Genomic DNA, 20,646 nt, shown 5'->3' with positions numbered 1-20,646 from the left:
AAATGAAGACCAGCTTTTAACATTAGTGTGAAAGGATAAGTGTAAACATATTATTCAAAAAATTCACCAGTTATGATTTTCAATATTGCCAATAGTATAGCTATCACTTTGTAAGTAGAGGCTACATTTTACTCAAGGATGTTTGCTACTATGCATACACCCTAAAGTCATTTATATTGTATGAAAGTCCAAATCTCAGTTTATAGTGAGCACAGCACATTTTTAATCTGAGGATGTTGCTGTTTTGTTGTGGATCTCATGATGGGATTGTGTGGACAATTCAAGGGAAAAGAGTTGAGTCAAGTAAGGAGGGGAGACGTTTGATTATAAGCGCAGAAAGGTTTCGCCCAGATCGCATCATTCGAGCTACGCCAAAGTGCAGTGAAATCCCTTAAAATGCAAACAACGTTATAATAATAAAGAAACCCTCTCCCTTAACAGAGATTTCAGAATCCAATGCGTGTGAGTTTAAACTAATAAGTACAAATATTACAACACATAACAGAGCGAAACAGGAACAGACCGACAGAGTTTCTGTCGGGCAGAATCGGGCTTATTATCGCAGACAAATATTGTGAAATTTGTTGTTTTGCAGAGGCAGTGCAGCACAATACTATAAATCACATTAAGAAATATATATATTTATATATTTCTTATTGTCAAATATATATAATTGGGTGGCGGGTTGGAGATAGGTCTCTACCAAAGGAGGTGTAAGGTGCTCCTTCGCACTACTAGTCTGAAGGTCACACTTGGGTAAGGTGTAGCACCTGCTTAGCCCACCCCTCCCACCCTCTGATCATGGGATCAGATGGTGGATGGTCGTACGAGCAGCTGGTGCGTATCACAAGTCCTGGTTATGCAACCACTGACACCAGGCAGACAGTCCCTGAAGAATATTGATAAAGGCTGGCGTCACTCATCGTGTAAAGACACTGCCCAGAAAGACACTGCCCAGAAGAAGGCAACGGCAAACCACTTCTGTAGAAGAATTTGCCAAGAACAGTCATGGTCACAGAAAGACCACGATCACCCACGTCATATGTACTGATGACATGTACTGATGATATTATAGGCATCCGTTAGTCTCGTGAGACCATGGATTTGCGCCTTGGAAGGTTTCCAGGGTGCAGGCCTGGGCAAGGTTGTATGGAAGACCGGCAGTTGCCCATGCTGCAAGTCTCCCCTCTCCACGACACCGATGTTGTCCAAGGGAAGGGCATTAGGACCCATACAGCTTGGCACTGGTGTCGTCGCAGAGCAATGTGTGGTTAAGTGCCTTGCTCAAGGACACAACACGCTGCCTCAGCTGAGGCTCGAACTAGCGACCTTTAGATCACTAGACGAACGCTTTAACCATTTGGCCACGCGCCAACACTGATGATATATATATATATATAATTTTTATATACACATGATTGTGCAAAAGCTTTAGGCACATATATATAGTGAGGGCCGGCGGGTGGCGCAGTGACATCAGCGCCGGACTCCCGAGTGAAGGTTCCCGAGTTTGAATCCAGTCGGGCCGCTCCCGGGCACGCTTTCCATCCGTGCCGGGTTGAGTGTCGAGCTCACAACTCGACCTCATAAAAAAAAACTGCTGTGAGAAGGACGTGGGGACCACTCACAGAATCTTTCCTCCAGGACAACCACTTGAAAAGTGGTCACCGAGGCTCTGGCAGAGTATCATGTCTCCATCTGTCTAAGTAGACAATGGATGCGCCAGATCCGGGGTGCAGACCTGGGCAATGAATGTGGAGATCCTGGGCTGCCCAGACATCAAGATCCCCCTCTCGGCCTCCTGATGTGGTCCAAAGGAATACGAAGCAGTACATCTGGCATCAGCTTAGCTGCAGGAGCTGCAGGAGCTGCCGGGAGGTGACGTGATACATCATCCACCCGCCTTAGGGGCTCCACTCCGGATTTGTGTAGGGTTTACTCCTCAGCCTTCTCTTCTCCCAAAGATACCCACAAGGCAGTGGGATCTGTAACTCTGGATAGGAGTCCATACCGGGTACTGTCAGCCGGAGCCAGCTGAGCCCGGGACTCGTGTAAGGCAGGGTCGTCATGCCCTGTAGTAGTGACATATGGAGCCACGACCCACTACCCAGAGTATGAGTATGTCAGAGTATGGCACACAAAAAAAATATAGCTGGGGTGGGGGATGCCTAAGACTTTTGTACAGTACTGTAATTTTAACATAGAGCGGAGAGGACAGGTGGCAAAGAAGCAGTGCCACGGGCCAGGGCTGGTGAGGGTGCAGACACACCCAGCCCTGAGACACCAGGCAAGGTCATTTGATTCCAAACAATCGGTTTAGTGATCGTTACAAAATGTTTCTCGGGTGCTTCTCACTCCCCTTCCTCTCCCTTCTCCCTTTCCCAACCACGATTCTCCTCTCCTTTCCCCTTTTCCCAACCACGATTCCCCTCTCCTTCCTCCCTTTCCCACTTTCAGTCCTCAACAGAGACCTGTATCATAATCAGGTTTATCATCAGTCAATAATGTCATGAAATTTGTTTTCTTTTGCAGCAGCGGTACAATGCAATACACAATATTGCTATAGTACTCTGCAAAGGTCTATGCACCCTAGCTATATTTATTGTATGTGCTTAAGACTTTTGCTCAGTACTGTATATTGGCACTGGAAGCATGGCGACATTTGCAGGCTGCCCCAAACACATCCTCACTGATTAGATTTGATGCAAATGACACATTTCACTGTATGTTTTGATGTACGTTTAATAAATAGAGCTAATTTTTAATCAATCCATAATTATGCTGTTAAATGCTAGCTATTGTCTCATTAGAAGATTCCTTTTAGATTTTCTGTTATTATTTTAAGAGCCTAATTAGTAGTTGCTTCACAAAGGTGGCACTTACAGCAGTCCCAGTTTCACCTGTTGAATGTCACCGTTTAATAAGAAACCAATCTAATCTGAAGAGGGGTGGATAATGCCCTGGAGAACGATGCAGGAACATTGCAATGAAAATGAGCAATAATTTTGCTTTTATTATCCAATTTGAATTTCATAAGCATATACAAAATATTATGTTTTATTTAAATATTGAAAATAACATTTTAATTATGAATAAACACTTCTCGGGCTTCAGCCGGGTGCAGGTATCGATTTTAACAGAGGTTTCGATGACAGACTCTGCCATCTTCATCAGGGATGATGCCTAGGCATGTCTAGTCCGGTGGTATTTATACCCCCGTCATCCTTCCCTCTTGATTGGTTGTTCCTCATCCAATCAGCTTTCTGCAGTCCCACCTTGTTTACAATCAAATTCGAGTTCTTACTTAGAGCGAGATGTTTGTCTTTGTTAAAATTATTTTCCTCTAGTTTTATTTCAATGGCTTTCTTCACCAAGTGTCGCAAAGGCCATTGGCGTTTCACAGTAGTTTTGTGCTGTCAAAGTCAATCCTATGGCTACTATGAATGCGGTGTTCGGGAACCGCTGATTTCTCCGGGTAACCCAAATGGATACACCTCCTGTGCTCCTTGATGTGGGTTTCCACTGTGTGACCTACCTGGTCGATGTATACTGCTCTTCATTCACTGAGACCCAGGTCATCTTTGACCAACACATGATAAAGGTGGCAGAGTTAGCCATCGAAACGTCGGTTAAAATCATTACATGTACCCAGCTGGAAGCTGAAGACGTGTTTATTCATCATACACACCAGGAAAGCACTCGATCCTCTTTTAAACACTTTAATTCACCGCTCAATGCATAGATTTTAGAATCTGCATAGTTTTTTTGATTGTTAATTTATTTTTTTATTGATAACATCATAGAGTTATGATTAAGATTCAAGAATAGCTTTATCTGCCACATGCATATCGAAACATTGAAACGTTACATTGAAATGCATCAACAATAATCGAAGTCCAAGGGTTGGCTGGGGGCAGCCCACAAGTGTTGCCATGTGTCCAGTGCCAACATAATGTGCCACAATTTACTAAACCTATCCCGTGACTGCAAGGGCTTCCTCCGGGTGCTCCGGTTTCCTCCCACAGTCCAAAGACATATCGGTAGGTAGGTTAATTGGTTTTTGTAAATTGTCCTGTGATTAGGCTGGGGTTAAATTGGGGGTTGCAGGGCTGTGCCGCTCGAAAGAGCGGAAAGGCCCATTCCGCGCTATATCTCAATAAGGAAGTTAACCCATATGACTTTGGACTGTGGGAGGAAACCAGAGCACCTGGAGGAAACCCACACGGTCATGGGGAGAACATATAAACTCCTTACAGATTGCAACTGAGTTGAACCCTGCGTTACGCTATCTGTGAGGCAACTATCTCACCCTCGTGACCTTGCAGCTCCGACACCTTCCCTTCTTTGTTCATACTGACCAAGATTCCCATCTAGGCAAGTCCCATTTACCCTGGCATGGTCTACATCCCTCTAAACCTTTCTTATCGTGTACCTGCCCAACTGTATCTTAAAATGTGCTAATGCGTCTGCCTCAACCACTTGCTCGGGCGGCTCATTCCACATAGATACAACCCTTCCCGTAAAAAGTTTGCCTCTCAAGTCCCCCCCCCCGCCACCCACTTCGTCTGCCCACCACCCACGCACTTCTACTAGTTACCATCCCACCCAGTGTTCCCATTTGCCTATCACATTTCCCCATCTGCAGCCCTTTGTAGGATCCACCCATCAGCTCCCAACCTCTCTCGCTAGTTCCACTTTGCCCTCCTCTGTCTGCCCATCGCCTCTCCTCAACAGGATCCACCCATCACCTCCCAGCCTCTGTCACTATTCCCACTCTCCTCTCCTCCATCTGCCCATCACCCCTCCTCAACAGGATCCACCTATCATCTCCCAACTTATGTCACTATTCCCACTCTCCCCTCCTCCATCTGCCCATCACCTGGATCTACTTATCACCTCTGTTACTAGTTCCACTCCCCATTCCTCCATTTGCCTATTGCCCCTCGTCACCTGGATCCATCCATCACCTCACAGTGTCTGTCCCTATCTACACTCTTCCCTCCTCCATCTGCCCATCACCCATCCTCACCTGGATCCACCTATCACCTCCCAACTTCTGTCACTATTCCCACTCTTATCTCCTCCATCTGTCCATCACCCTCCTCACCTGGATCCACCTATCACCTCCCAACTTCTGTCACTATTCCCACTCTCATCTCCTCCATCTGCCCATCACCCCTCCTCACCTGGATCCACCTATCACCTCCCGGCCTCTATCACTGTTTCCACTCTCCCCTCCTCCATCTAAAGATTGGCTTTATTTGTCATGGGTACCTCAAAACAGGCAGAGTAATAGTTCAGTATGGACCATACGGACCACAAGGCTCGTTTCTGTGCTGCTTTCTCTACCACCCTATGAATCTGTACAGTGAAATGTATCGTTTGCCTCAACGACCAACACAGTCCGAAGATGCGCTGGGGGCAGCCCGCAAGTGCCACATACTTCCTGCGCTAAAGTAGTGTGCTCACAATGTACTAACCCTGACCCATGTGTCGTTGGAATGTGGGGGGAAGCCAGAACACCCGGAACAAACCCACAAAAGATGGTAATCTTCAGGTACACAAAAGTTTGGATTGGGACATAGACCCTTCCGACTCAGTCTACAAGAGAAGTTCTTTTGAGACTCGGGTCACAGAATAGATCTAACCATGGACACACTCTTTAGGGCATTAACGCATATTCGTGATGCGGAATTGAATCATGGACTCGGTCGCCACTTTATTAGGTACCTCCTGTCCTGGTAAAGTGGCCACTTAATGGAAGTTTGTGGAATTCTGCTGCTGTGACCCATCCCCTTCCAGGTTCGAAGTGTTGGGTGTTCAGAGATACTCTTCTGCACACCACTGTTGTAACCTGTGCTTACTTGAGTTATTGTTAACTTCCTGTCAACTTGAACCAGTCTGGCTATTCTCCTCTGATGTTTCTCATTAACAAGACATTTTCACCCCCAGAACTCCCACTCACTGGATGTTTTTTAGTTTTCAGCTCTGTCAACTCTAGAGACTGCTATGTGTGAAAAACCTAGGAGATCAGCTGTTTCTGAGACCCTCAAGTCACCCCATCTGGTACCAACAATCATCCACAATCAAAGTTACTTAGATCACATTTCTTCCCCATTCTGATGTTTGGTCTGAACAACAACTGAACCTCTTGACCATGCCTGCATGCTTTTATGCATTGAGTTGCTGCCACATGATTGGCTGATTAGATATTTGCAATAACGAGCAGGTGTACAGGTGGACCTAGTAAAGTGGCCACTGCGTGTAAATGTCACACTGACTAGGAGTTACGTTGATCACAGGCCAGACAGTACCTTGTATCTCTGAAAAACGCACAAGAAATATTGATCGCAGTCAAGTGATTGAAGTTGGTAAAAGCTTTCATCTGATTGTCTTGTTGTAGGGAAAAGGAGGCATGTGGTGTTTGCACACCAAAGTGTTCAGGAATTACCGCATGCTGGAGTCAAGCTGAACCTTCACAACCCTTGCCAGCTTTGACAGAGCAGGAGAATCGCTGCCTCACAGTTGGAAGTTCAGCGCAATGAATGAATTGACATTAAACTAAAATATCAGGCTGGGTTTAATATCAAGAGATGATTCTGTCAATCACAAGTTTGGGGTTTCTAGAGAAGTTGTGGTTATATAGTCCCATAGAAGATAGGATTATTCCATGTTTATATCCTCTAAATAATAATTTGTTGTTTGGAGGCAGCAGTATAACCTTTAACAAATATCACAAAACCTGGATATCTAGGCGACACACACAAAATTCTGGAGGAACTCAGCAGGCCAGGCTGCATCTATGGAAAAAGTACAGTCAATGTTTCTGACCGAAACCCTAATACTTTTTTTTCTCCAGTTTTGCTGAAGGGTTTCAGCCCAAAACGTCGACTGTACTCTTTTTGATAGATGCTGCCTGGCCTGCTGAGCTCCACCAGCATTCTCTGTGTGTTGCTCGGATTTCCAGCGCCTGCAGATTTTCCCTTGTTTCTGGTTATCTGGTCTTTATCACAGAGTATTATTTGGAATTGTTTTGAGACAAAGGTCACTGAGACCTCATGCAAAACTCCCAGAGGGTTAACTCACAGGGTGAGTCTGTGGTAAAGAAGGCAAATGCAATGTTGTCGTTAATTTCATGGGGAATAGAATATAAAAAGGGAGATAATGCTGTCGGTTTATAAGCTGACGGTTTATAAGACACTGGTCAGGTCACACTTGGAGTATTGCCAACAGTTTTGGGCCCCTTTTCTCAGAAAGAATGTATAATCATTGGAGAGAGTCCAGAAGAGGTTGACGTGGATGACTCTAGGAATGAAGGGGTTAACATGTGAGGAGCGTTTGGCAGCTTTGGGCCTGTAATTTAATTAGGCATCCGCTAGTCTCATGAGACCATGGATTTGCGCCTTCGAAGGTTTCCAGGGCGCAGGCCTGGGCAAGATTGTATGGAAGACCGGCAGTTGCCCATGCTGCAAGTCTCCCCTCTCCACACCACCGATGTTGTCCAAGGGAAGGGCATTTGCACCCATACAGCTTGGCACCGGTGTCATTGCAGAGCAATGTGTGGTTAAGTGCCTTGCTCAAGGACACAACACGCTGCCTCAGCCAAGGCTCGATCTAGCAACCTTCAGATCACTAGACAAACGCCTTAACCACTTGGCCACGCGCCAACACCTGCCTGTACTCACTGGAATTTAGAAGAATGTGTGGGGATCTCATTGAAACTCACTGATACGGTGGATGTGGAGAGGATGAAATGGCAGAGCAGACTTGATGGGCTGAATGGCCTTATTCTAATGGTCTTATGGTGTCTTTGAGCCTTGAGGTGCTTCTTCAAGGCTTTTGGATCTTCCTGATGGGGTGGTGGGGAAGAGAGAATGTCTAGAGTGGGTGGGGATTTTGTTTATGCTGGCCGCTTTACCACGGCAGTACAAGTATAGACAGAGTCCATAGAGGACTGGACGGGTTCCATGATGTGCTGAGCTGTGTCCACATTTTCAAGGGCAGAGCAGCTTCTGTACTAAGCTGTGATGCATCAGGACAGGATGCTTTCGATGAAAAATCAGCACACTCAGCTTGCACACTACTCAGGTGAAGGCTGGATGTTAACCATCACACAATGGTACTGAGGAGCTCAGCCTTGTGGCAGTGGGCCCTTTGCTAAACGTCACCAAGAAACATCTCCTGCAGTTGTGGTTCATCAAATTTAGCAGCATCTCCATCACAATGATTTGTTCCCTGCAGATCTACTCACAACTTCAAAGTTTAAAAGTGCATTTATTATCAAAGAAAGTATAAATTATACAACCTTCAGATTTGTTTCCTTACAGTCAAGGAACCTGAAAGAAACCAATTTAAAAACAAATTCTATTATAATCAAAAATTACTATTATAATTCCTAATATTATCAGTCTACCCTTATCAATGTACTGCCAAATGATCTGATCTGTTTGAACAGAACGCAAGACAAGTTTTTCCATGTATCTTATTATGAACACAAATATCAATACCAATACCAATATCAAAACAAATACCAATATCAATACCAATGCCAATATAATACTAATATCAATACCAATACTAATACCAATATCAATACCAATACCAATATCAATACCAGTACCAATACCAATACCAGTACCAGTACCAGTACCAATACCAATACCAGTACCAGTATCAATACCAATACCAATATCAATACCAGTACCAATACCAATACCAGTACCAGCACCAGTACCAATACCAATACCAGTACCAGTATCAATACCAATACCAATACCAATGCCAATACCAATACATTACCTGCCTCATGGTGGAACAGGTTTGTTTAGATGATGTCGTGGATAATTGCATTCACACAGGAATGATGATGATAATGTCTGCTTGAAGGACTGTGGAGTGGCACTGGAACATACTCTCCAGGGCACAAGTCTGGGCGGAAGGCATGGAGATCCTGAGATGCCCAGTCATCAAGATCCCCCTCTCGGCCTCACCAGTGTAGTCTAAAGGAAAGCTTATGAAGCAATACGTTTGGCACCAGCTTGGCTGCAGGAGCTGCCGGAAGGATGTTCAATGACGTCCAGCCGCCTCAGGGGCTCCACTCCAGATTTGTGTCTGGATTTACTCCCGTAGCTTTCACCTCTCCCGAGGCTGCCCACAAGACAGTGGGGCTATTTACCTGTAGATAGGGATCTGGTTCACGAGCACCAGAACGTGTCCACGTACCAGTGGGCCTGTGTGTTATGTGTGCAGGGGCCAGACCTCCTCCCCGCCCTCTGTAGCTCAGTCTGAGTCCGAAAGGTGCTCAGTTTCCATGTGTCGCCAGCGAGGAGGCACCACATGAGGCTTGCTGTTGGAGAGGCTGTGTACTGGCAGGGAGAGACTTACACATTCAGCTCTCCTTTCCCTGAGACTGCTAGTCAGCGGTGGAAGCTGAAAGTGAGAACGACAAGCACTACCCACTACACAAACACACCAGACGCATCACAACAACCATTTGACACACACACAGGAATACTCATCTAAAATAAGCAAGAAGGGGAAGCCATATTTATTAATACTTATTCCCGCTTACTGTTGGATCTGGTGATATTGATCCAGAGGTTCTTCAGGAGTCAAGAATAAGACTAAGAGAAAGTAGTTTTGGTCGTTTCATACACAGGCCAGAGAAAGCAACATTCCAGTGATAACAGATCACCTATAAAATAACTAGATTCAAGCGAAAAATTGAGAAGTTTCTAGAAAACACAGAATCAGCTGTACTCCAATTACTAGATTAATGGAAAAGCTTACACTTGGACTATTGTACATGCTTCTATCAGATACCCTCTCATTCTTCTGAAGTCCAGTTACTAAAGTCCTTGGTAGCTTGTAGACTAAGTCATGGATTCATAGTGTCACATAGTACTGAAACAGGCCATTCAGCCCATCTCATCCATGCTGGCCGCACTGCCAGCGAGCTTGTCCAACTTGCCCGCTTGGACCATAGCACTCTAAACCTTTCTCATCCATGCACTTATCTTGATCACTTTTAAATGTTGTTAATGTGTCCACTTAAACCATTATTTCTGGGAGCTTATTCCAAATACGAATCCCCTTTGCCTGAAGAAGCTGCCTTGGAAATCGCGTGCCACTGATCTTAAACCTATTCTCTCTTGGGATAGATCTTCCTTTCTCTAACTGCCCATGCCTAAAAGGTGTCCAAGTCTTTCTGCACTGGGACGTCACTATCTGAATAGTTGTGAACAGAACAGAAGTTGTTTCGGCAACAATTAGTTCAGCCACATCTTTTTTTATTGCAAGTTTTCCCTGATTCCCTTGGTATCCAATTCTTCAGGGTGGCATGATGTGGTAGAGGCTAGTGTTACACTACTTCAGCTCCTGTGAGCTGGATTCATTTCTCTCCGCTGTCTGTAAGGAGTCTCCATGTTCTCCCTATGAACCACATGGGTTTCCTCCCACAGTCCAAAGACATATGGGTTGGTAGGTTAATTAGTCACATTGGTCTAATAAGACGGCGTGGACTTGTTGGGCCAAAATGACCTGTTACCACACTGTATCTCGAAACAAATAAGTTCTCCAGGTCTTGTTGTCTCTGCGTTCAGGCAAACTTTGCTTTCATGTCAAGGGCAATCAATATAGCTGCGTCATGAGCCACTCTTTCCTGCTGACCTTCTCCATAGAGGCATCTATTCTTGAAGAATGGAAACATTTCTATTAGTTGTAACCAGCATGAACTAATCCTGACGGTGATCACTATACAAAGCACACAAAAGTACTTCCATCAGAACACAAGGAATCACACAGACCTGAAACATAATGGAAGCATTCTTTCCTCTCTTTTTGCAGCTGGCATAAATGAGAATGCATTTATCTTCAAGATCAGGTAGACAATAAGCAGCCTTCATTAGGTATCATTTGGGAGACATAATCCAGATGGGTGACTGTGTCCACGGTCACTCTTGAGATCAGAAGTGGGATGATTAACAGGAAGGAAGCACTGCATACATGGAAAGCCATTTAGAAAAAAATGTTGCTAAGTTATTTTCTTAACTCTCAGAGCTTTGCAAGATTTTAGCAGCTATATGCAGGCTTGTATGAAACAATTTTCCATCTACTTTCTTTGCAGCACTGTTCATGTTCTCAAGGTGAATTGAATTGACTTTATTTCTTGCATCCTTCACATACATGAGGAGTAAAAATCTTTATGTTAAGTCTCTGTCTGGATGTGCAATGTGCAAATTACAGTAATTTGCAATAAATACTATGTACAGTAAGATATACAACAGAACAGGCAATGTAGCTTAGAAATACAATTGTGTCAGCATAAATTAATCAGTCTGATGACCTGCTGGAAGAAACTGTCCTGGAGCTGTTGATCCTTGCTTTAATGCTGAGGTACTGTTGCCCGGATGGTAGCAGTTGGAACAGTTTGTGGTTGGGGTGATTTGGGTCCCCAATGATCCTTTTTATGCATCTGTTGCTGTAAATGTCCTGAATAGTGGGAAGTTCACATCCACAGATGTGCTGGGCTGTCCGCACCACTCTCTGCAGAGTCCTGCGATTGAGGGGGGTACAGTTCTCATACCAGGCAGTGATGCAGCCAGTCAGGATGCTCTCAATTGTGCCCCTGTAGAAAGTCCTGAGGATTTGGGGACTCATGCCGAATTTCTTCAACCGTCTGAGGTGAAAGAGGTGCTGTTGTGGATTGTTTTCACCACACAGCTGGTGTGTACAGACCAAGGAACTTAAAGCTGATCACCCTCTCAGTCCCAGATGTCAATAGAGGTGATGAGACGTCAGGGTTTGAGATCCTCTGCATCAGGTTCTGGGCATGATGGAGATACTTAAGACTGCGATCCAAGCTATGGTCAGTATGGTTCTGTGACAGTTAGCGTAACGCCTTACAGTGCTAGCCTCCAAGAGGACCACAACCTTGCCATAGGGTTTGGCGGCTTGCATGCCTCGATGACCTGGAGAGCTGTGTTGGCTGGAGTCAAAGCAATAGGCTTTGGTTCTTGGTTGGATCACCCATGCCAAACAGATCAAAGGGTAGAGGCCAGATTAATAATGATCCTCTAGTGCTTCTGGATTGGGAGGGTGGAGGGATTCAGCCCAGCGCTAGCAACCCTGACTGGTAAAACAAAACTTGTTATGGAAAATGAAGAATCGGAGTGAAACGGTATTCCTGATCCTCCACCTGGGACTTGCGTGACTGTCAGTAGTGAAAACTGAGAGGAAGCTACTGACACGATGAAGGAAGCCCTGAACACCGCCAGAGATGGACGACCTTCATTGCTGCGCTAAATGCCAGCGGCGTAACGGGCAGTAAGAAAGTAACAATGCCAGCAAGTTGGGGTTCAATTCCAGCTACTGTTTGTAAGGAGTTTGTACGTTCTCCCCATGACTGAAGGCGTACAGGTTAGGGATAGTAAGTTGTGGGCACGCTAATTTGGACCAGAATCATGGCAACATTTGCGGACTGACCACCGGCCCCCCCCCCCCCCAACGACACATTTCACTGTGTGTTTTGATGTTACGATGAACATGTGTCAAATAATGCTAATCTTATCTTATCTCAATCAAATTACACAGGGAGATAGAAAGGACTTGCAAAAAGGACAATGTTATGATGGTCATGGGAGAATTTTAATGTGATCAGATTTGTACTGGATGCCAAGAAATGGAATTTTTAGTATGCTTATAGACATTTGCAGAATTATGAAGGGTATGCAAGCAGGCTTTTTCCACTGAGGTTCACTGTGGGACTGCAACTAGAGGTCATGGCTTAAGGGTGAAAAGTGAAAAGTTTAAGGGGAACATGAGGGGGAATTTCTTCACTCAGAGTGTGGTGGGAGTGAGGAACAAGGTGCCAGTGGAAGTGGTGCATGCGAGCTCAATTTCAACATTTAAGAGAAGTTTGGATTGGTCCATGGATGGGAGGGGTATGGAGGGCAATGGTCCTGGTGCAGGTCGATGGGAATAGGCAACTTAAGTGGTTCAGGCAACACACATAAAAGTTGCTGGTGAATGCAGCAGGCCAGGTTAAATGGTTCAGCATGGATTAGGTGCACCAAAAGGCCTGTTCCTGTGCTGTACTTTTCAATGACTCTATGAGAGGGCTTCAAGCATGCTAGGGAAAAGACAATTCTGGATTGGTGTTGTGCAATGAACCAGTTTTGATTAGGGAGCTTAAGTAGAAGAACACTTAGGAGATGAATCCATTATACGACAGTTCACCCTGCAGTTTGAGAAGGAGAAGCTGAAATTGGAAGTATCAGCATCACAGTTGAGTGAAGATATCTACGGGGCATCGGAGAAGAGCTGGTTGACGTTGACTGGATTGTGATGACAGCACAGCAGCAAAGGCTGGAGTTTCTGGGAGCAATTGGAAGATGCAGGGGCTGTTTATTCCAAAGAAGAGTAAACGAGCCAATGAAACAAAAGATGATACCAAAAGTAATTTCAGATATAGACAGGGGAAAGGTGGACATTGGACCACTGGACAATGATGCTGGAGAGGTAGTAATGAGGAACAACGAAATGGCCAGCAAACTGAGTAAGTACTTTCATTTAGCTTCACCGTGGAAGACAGAAGCGACATGCCTGAAATTCAAGAGGGTCAGGGCAGAAGAGAGCGCAGTCGCGATTACTACGGAGGTGTTTGGGAAGCAGAATGTTCTCAAGGTAGATAAAACACCTGGACCAGATGGACTCCACACTGAAGAGATTATGGAGGCATTAGCTGTGATAGTTCAAGAATCACTAGATTCTGGAATTGTTTTGGAGGACAAGAAAATCACAAATATCATTCCACTCTTTAAGAATAACCCCAAAATTAAAGGCTGCCCCTTTAGGACTGAGATGAGGAGTTTCTTTAGCCAGAGGGTGGTGAATCTGTGGAATTCATTGCTACCACGGGCTATGGAAACCATGTGTGTTTAAGGCAGAGACTAACATGTTCCTGATGGGTAAGGAGATTAAGGGTTATGAGGAGCTGGTAGGAGAATGGGGTTGTAAAAAGGTCAGTCATGTTTGAATGGCAGAAAAAACTCAATGACCCAAATGGCCTAATTCTGCCCTTATACCTTATGGTCCAATGATGTAAACCAAGCACATAGGGTCGAGCAGTTGGGCTCCACTGACATCTGCTTCAGGATCTATCTCATGTCTTCACTAGTTTTCACAAGAGATCAGTAAATTATCACTGCATTAAGCTAGTGGCGTCAAGAATTAGGTGCAATTTATATCATTTTGTTCTCTTTTACACTTGCGTACTGAAGAAAGACAATAAGCAATCCTGACTCTTGAATCTTGGAACTGTTATTCAGGGACAGTTAGCAAGGTTGTGCGGTACACCATTTGTCGGAGACGTTGGACTTCACAAGATGAATAATATTTCATTCTTTATCCTTCCAAATGTTCATTGTTTAATTTGCCACTAAAATTGCATCTTGTGGAGAGGTAGAAACCAAGGAGGTGGGAATGTGCGATGGATTTTTTATAAAATAGGATCCCTTTAGTAGTATTTCTAATGTGTGGCTGGCAGTCAACACAAAAAGAAAGGCTGTTTCACACGACATAACTCTTTTTGCCGTTTGCACACTTTGTTCTTCTTTTCCGCGCGTCTGCTGTTTGATGTTTTCCTGAAGGGGTTCCACGGTGTTTCTTTGTTTCCTGGCTGCCAGCGGCAGGACGAACCTCAGAGTTGTGTTCGGTATACATGCTTCAATAATAAATTTGAATCTTTGACAGAATGTAACTAAATCACGGGCGAGCAACATGCTGCGATAGAACAACAGCGGAAATCGGTGTTCCTTAAGTAATACATTTCCCCAATGATTGCTGCATAACATAAAGTTACTCAGAGGCAGCCTATATCAACAAAACTATAAATCAAAACAAGTTTCAGATGAAAGTTTCATTTTCACTCTCTAATAACATGGCAGGAATAATCATTTTGCAAAAGTAGCAATTACCTAGTAGTGGAGGATCATAGGGGTCTCCCTACCATCCATTGGGGACATTAATCAGGAGCGCTGCTTACGCAGGGCCTTAGTATTATCTAGGATTCCACCCATCCATCCAGCATCCTCTTTGACCCTCTACCATCAGGCAGGAGACTCTGATGCATAAAATCGAGAACGGTCGAGATGGGAAACAGTTCTTCCCTCAGGCCATTAGGCTTTTGAACTCCCTGCCACATCACATTTGAAGTGTCACCGGATAACTTGTTCTGTACCCACCAATATTTAATTTATGCACTTTACTTTGCTTATCTATGCGTAATTCTTTGTAGCTTTAATTCTTACTTTCCAAAGTTATTGTGTGTTGTGTGTACTTCTGCGCTTTACACCCTGGTCCAGAGAAACATTGTCTCGTTTGACGGTATACGTGTATATAGTTAAATGACAATAAACCTGGCTTGACTTCTAAATCAGTAGGGGCAAAGGGACTTGGGAGTCCTTGTACAGGATTATCCAAAGATTAATTTGCAGGTCAAGTCTGTGATGAGGAAGGCAAATGCAATGTTAACATTCATTTCATGAAGGCTAGGATATAAAAGCAAGGATGTAATATTGAAACTTTATAAAGCAAATGTGAGGCCTCCCTTGGAGTATTGCGAGCAGCTTTGAGCCCCTTATCTTAGAAAGGATGTGCTGAAATTGAAGACAGTTCAAAGGAGATTCAAGAAAATGATTCCAGGATTAAATGTCTTGTCATACAAAGACTCTTTGATGGCTCTTGGCCTGTATTCACTAGAATTCAGAAGAATGAGGGATGACCTCAGAATCTATCGAATGGTGAAAGGCCTCGATAGAGTGGATGTGGAGAGGATGTTTCCTATGCTGGGAGAGTCTAAGATCAGAGAACAAACCTCAGAATAGAGGAACATCTACTTAGAATGGAGACAAGAAGAAACTTCTTTAGCCAGAGTGTAGTAAATCTATGGAATTCTTTGCCACAGGCAGCTGTAGAGGCCATGTCTTTATGTATATTTAAGGCAAAGGTTGACAGATTCTTGATTGGTCAGGGCTTGAAGGGATAAGGGGGAAAGGCAAGAGATTGCGACTGAGAGGAAAAATGGATCAGCCATGATGACATGGCAGAGCAGACTCAATGTGCCAAATAGCGTAATTCTGCCCCTAAATCTTATGGTTCTATTCCCTAAAGGTTAATTTGCAGGTTGAGTCTATGGTGAGAAAGGCAAATGCAATGTTAGATTCATTTCAAGAGAACTAGAATATAAAAGCAAAGATGTAATATTCAGACCTTATAAAGCATTGGTGAATCCTCACTTGGAATATTGTGAGCAGGTTTGGACCCCCTTATCTAAGAAGGGATGTGCTGAAACTGGAGAGGGTTCAAAGGAGATTCATAAAAATAATTCCAGGATTGAATGGTTTGTCATATGAAGAGCATTTGACGGCTCTGGGCCTGTATTTGCCGGAATTCAGAAGAATGAGGGGTGATCCAATTGAAACCTATCAAATTGTGAAAGGCCATGATAGAATGGATGTGGAGAGGGTGTTTCCTATGGTGGGAGAGTGTAAGACCGGAGGACACAGCCTCAGAACAGAGGGGCGTCCTTTTAGAATGGAGTTGAGGAGGAATTCCTTTAGCCAGAGAGTGGTGAGTCTGTAGAATTCGTTGCCACAGGCAGCTGTGGAGGCCATGTCTCCATGTATATTTAAGGCAGAGGTTGATAGATTCTTGATTGGACCAGGTGTGAAGGGATATGGGGAGAAGGCAGGAGACTGGGGCTGAGGAAAAATGGATCAGCCATGATGAAATGATGGAGCAGACTTGATGGGCCAGATGGCGTAATCTGCTCCTACATCTTTTGGTCTTATGGTCTTTCCTTATAACTCAGGTCCTCCAGACCCGGCAACATCCTCGTAAATTTTCTCTGTACTCTTTCAACCTTATTTACTTCTTTCCTGAAGGTAGGTGACCAAAACTCCACATGCTACTCCAAATTAGGCCTCACCAACGTCTTAAACACCTTCAACATAACGTACCATCTTCTGTACTCAATACTTTGATTTCTGAAGGCCAATGTGCAAAAAGCTTTCTTTATGACCCTATCCACCTGTGACACCACTTTCAGTGAATTATGGACCTGTGTTCCCAGATCCCTTTATTCTACCACACTCCTCAGTGTCCTACTGTTCACTGTGTAAGACCTGCTCTGGTTGGTCCTACCGACGTGCAAACCTCACACTTTTCTGTATTAAATTCCACCTGCCACTTTTCAAGCCATTTTTCCAGGTGGTCCAGATACCTCTGCGAGCCATGACAACCTTCCTCGCTGTCAACTATACCCCCAATCTTGGTGTCATCTGCTGATTTGCTGATCCATCCAACTACATTATCATCCAGATCATTGATATAGCTGATAGACAACAAAGGACCTCACATCGATCCCTGCGGCACCCCACTAGTCACAGGCCTCCAGTCAGAGAGGCAACCATCTACTACCTCTCGGTCTTCTCCCCACAAAACCAATCTAATTTACTACCTCATCTTGGATGCCAAGTGACTGATCCTTCTTGACCAACCTCCCATGCAGGACCTTGTCAAATGCCTTGCAGAAGTCCATGTAGACTTCACTGCCTTGTTTTCATCAACATTCCTGGTAACTTCCTCAAAACGCTCTGTAAGGTTGTTGAGACATGACTTATCACGCACAAAGCCATGCTGACTATCCTTAATCAGTCAATGTCTATCCAAATACTCCTATATCCAGTCCCTCAGAATATATTCCAATCATTTTGCCACTAGTGGTATCAGGCTCACTGGCCTATAATTTCCTGGTTATATTTAGAGCCTTTCTTAAACAGCGGAACAACGAAGGCCATCCTCCCATCCTCCAGCACCTCACCTGTCACTGAGGATGATTTAAATATCTCTGTTAGGCCCCCAGCAATTTCTGCACTTGCCTCCTGCAGGATCTAAGGAAACTCCTCGTCAGGTCCTGGGGATTTATCCAGCTGATTAGATATTTGCATTAATGAGCAGGTGTACTGAAGTACCTAATAAACTGGCCACTGAGTGTGTGTGTTAAATTGTGAATCAGAGAGCTCTTGGCTCTGTAAAGTCAAAATTATGTGGCAGCAACTCAATGCATAAAAGCATGCATCTAGCATACACAGGACGGAGGAGATCTTAGATGAATGAATAATTTTGAGATTCATTTTCTTGCAGGCATTCACAGGAAATAAAGAAATGCAATAGAATTTGTGAAAAACATAAAATCTCATTTATTCGTTGTACTGAGTTTCTACAACCACTACCTTGTGTGTTGTCATCTGTTACTGCACTATTCCAATCTTTTCATATGTTTACACGTTCTGTGACATCAGGAGTTTAATTCTCCTGCCAACCCACAAAACCATTGTTATCAAATGTCTTGTAAAAGCTTTAAGCTGTAACATCTGTTGGCAGCACACAACGGGATTGGAGACTGTGGAGTAAATGTCTGAGATGTCTCTCTTATTAGTATTTCCACATTGAAAAATTATATATATATGTATGTATATACTTGTCTAAATGTCTGTCTATCTTTCTATCTACTTATCTATCTATCAATCTGTCTAGCTACCTGTCCGTCTATCTAGTTAGCTATATATCCATCTATCATTCCCTCTCCCACCTCCCACTTTCTGTTTTCCGCAGGGATCGCTCCCTACCCAACTCCCTTGTCCACTTGTCCCTCTCCAGTCATCTCCCTCCTGGCACTTATCCTCGCAAGCAGAGCAAGTGCTGCACCTGCCCCTGCACCTCCTCCCTCGCTACTATCCAGGGCCCCAAGCAATCCTTCCAGGTGAGGCGACACTTCACCTGTGAGTCTGTTGCGGCCATCTTCTGTATCCGGCGCTCCGGGTCTGGCCTCCTACATATCGGTGAGACCTGACGTAGATTGGGAGACCACTTTGTCAAGCACCTACCGTCTGTCCACCAGAAAAAGCGGAATCTCCCAGTGGGCATCCATTTTAATTCCGCTTTCCATTCCCATTCTGCCATGTCAGTGCGTGGCCTCCTTTATGCCTTAATGAGTTCACACTCAGGTTGGAGGAGCAACGCCTCATATTCTGTCTGGGTAGCCTCCAACCTGATAGCATGAACATTGATTTCTCCTTCCCTTAATTCCCCCTTCACCATTCTCCATTCCCATTTCGCTGCCTCACCTTATCTCCTTACCTGCCATCAACTCCTTCCAATGCCCTTCCCTTTTTTCATGGTCTTCTATCATCTGATATCAGATTCCCCCTTTTCCAGCCTTTATCTCTTCCAGCAATCAACATACCCAGCTCTTTACTTCACCACTCCCCCTCTCCCAGTTTCACCTATCACCTGCCACCTTGTACTTCTTCATCCTCTCCCCCTCCACCTTCTTCACCTGACTTCTCCTCTTTCTTTCTAGTCCTGAAGAAAGGCCTTAGCCCGAAATGTCGACTGTTTACTCTTTTCCATAGATGCTGCCTGGCCTGCTGAGTTCCTCCAGCGTTTTGTGGGTGTTGCTTGGATTTCTAGCATCTGCAGACTTTATCGTATTCATGTATCTATCTGGTTGTTTATTTGTTTGTTTATTTATTTATTTAGCTACCTATTTATTTGGTGCTTTTTTTGTATTTGTATATATTGTCCTCTTTTGTACATTGATTGTTTGTCAGTCTTTGTGGAGGTTTTCATTGATTCTATTGTATTTCTTTGTTCTAAAGCAGATGAGCTTAAAGCGTGGATCAGTACTTGGAGATATGATGTGGTGGCCATTACAGAGACTTGGATGTCTCAGGGACAGGAATGGTTACTTCAATGCCGGGTTTTAGATGATTCAGAAAGGACAGGGAAGGAGGCAAAAGAGCCTATCGTATCTGCCTCCACCACCGTCGCTTGCAGCCCATTCCACACACAAACCACTCCCTGCGTAAAAAAACTTACCCCTGACATCTCCCCTGTACCTTCTTCCAAGCGCCTCCTCTGTATCTTCTTCCAAGAACCTGTTGGCTGGGGGGTAGTAACTGTTTCTGAACCTGATGGTGTGTGTCCTGAAGCTCCTGTACCTTCTTGCTAATGGTCGTAGCAAGAAGAGATCATGACCTGAGTTGTGGGGGTCCCAGATGATGGATGCTGATTTCCTGCAACTGTGTTTTATGTAGATGTGCTTTTCTTGTGATGAGCTGGGCTGAATCCAATAGGATTTTCCATTGGACAGCATTGGTGTTTCCATACCAGGCCTTGATACTGTCAATCAACACACTCTCCAAAACACATCTATAGAAGTTTGTCAAAGTTCAGACGGGATGCCAAAACTCAGCAAACTCCTAATGAAGTACAGATGGTGCTGTGCTTTCTTGCAATTGCTCTTACACGCTGGGCCCTTCACGTAACATGTATGGGGTAGATCCTGGTCCATATATGTACTTTGATAATAAACTTATATTAAGTTTACTTTGAACTTTGAAGCAGTTGATATATACTTAGCCAATTCAACACTGCATGTCCCCAGATAGAGCTGATGAATATTCTCAACGTGCACAGAACAATTTCTCAATGTGGAAAGTGAACTGACCCACACAGCTGTGACCAGGAATATATTGGATTACCTTTCCAAAGACCCGTATTGTTAGACTTGTGTGACAGTTC

This window comes from Mobula birostris, chromosome 29 (assembly GCF_030028105.1).
Source record: "Mobula birostris isolate sMobBir1 chromosome 29, sMobBir1.hap1, whole genome shotgun sequence".
NCBI lineage: Eukaryota > Metazoa > Chordata > Chondrichthyes > Myliobatiformes > Myliobatidae > Mobula > Mobula birostris.
The sequence above is the reverse complement of the archived record's forward strand: the minus strand, read 5'-3'. Positions refer to the sequence as shown.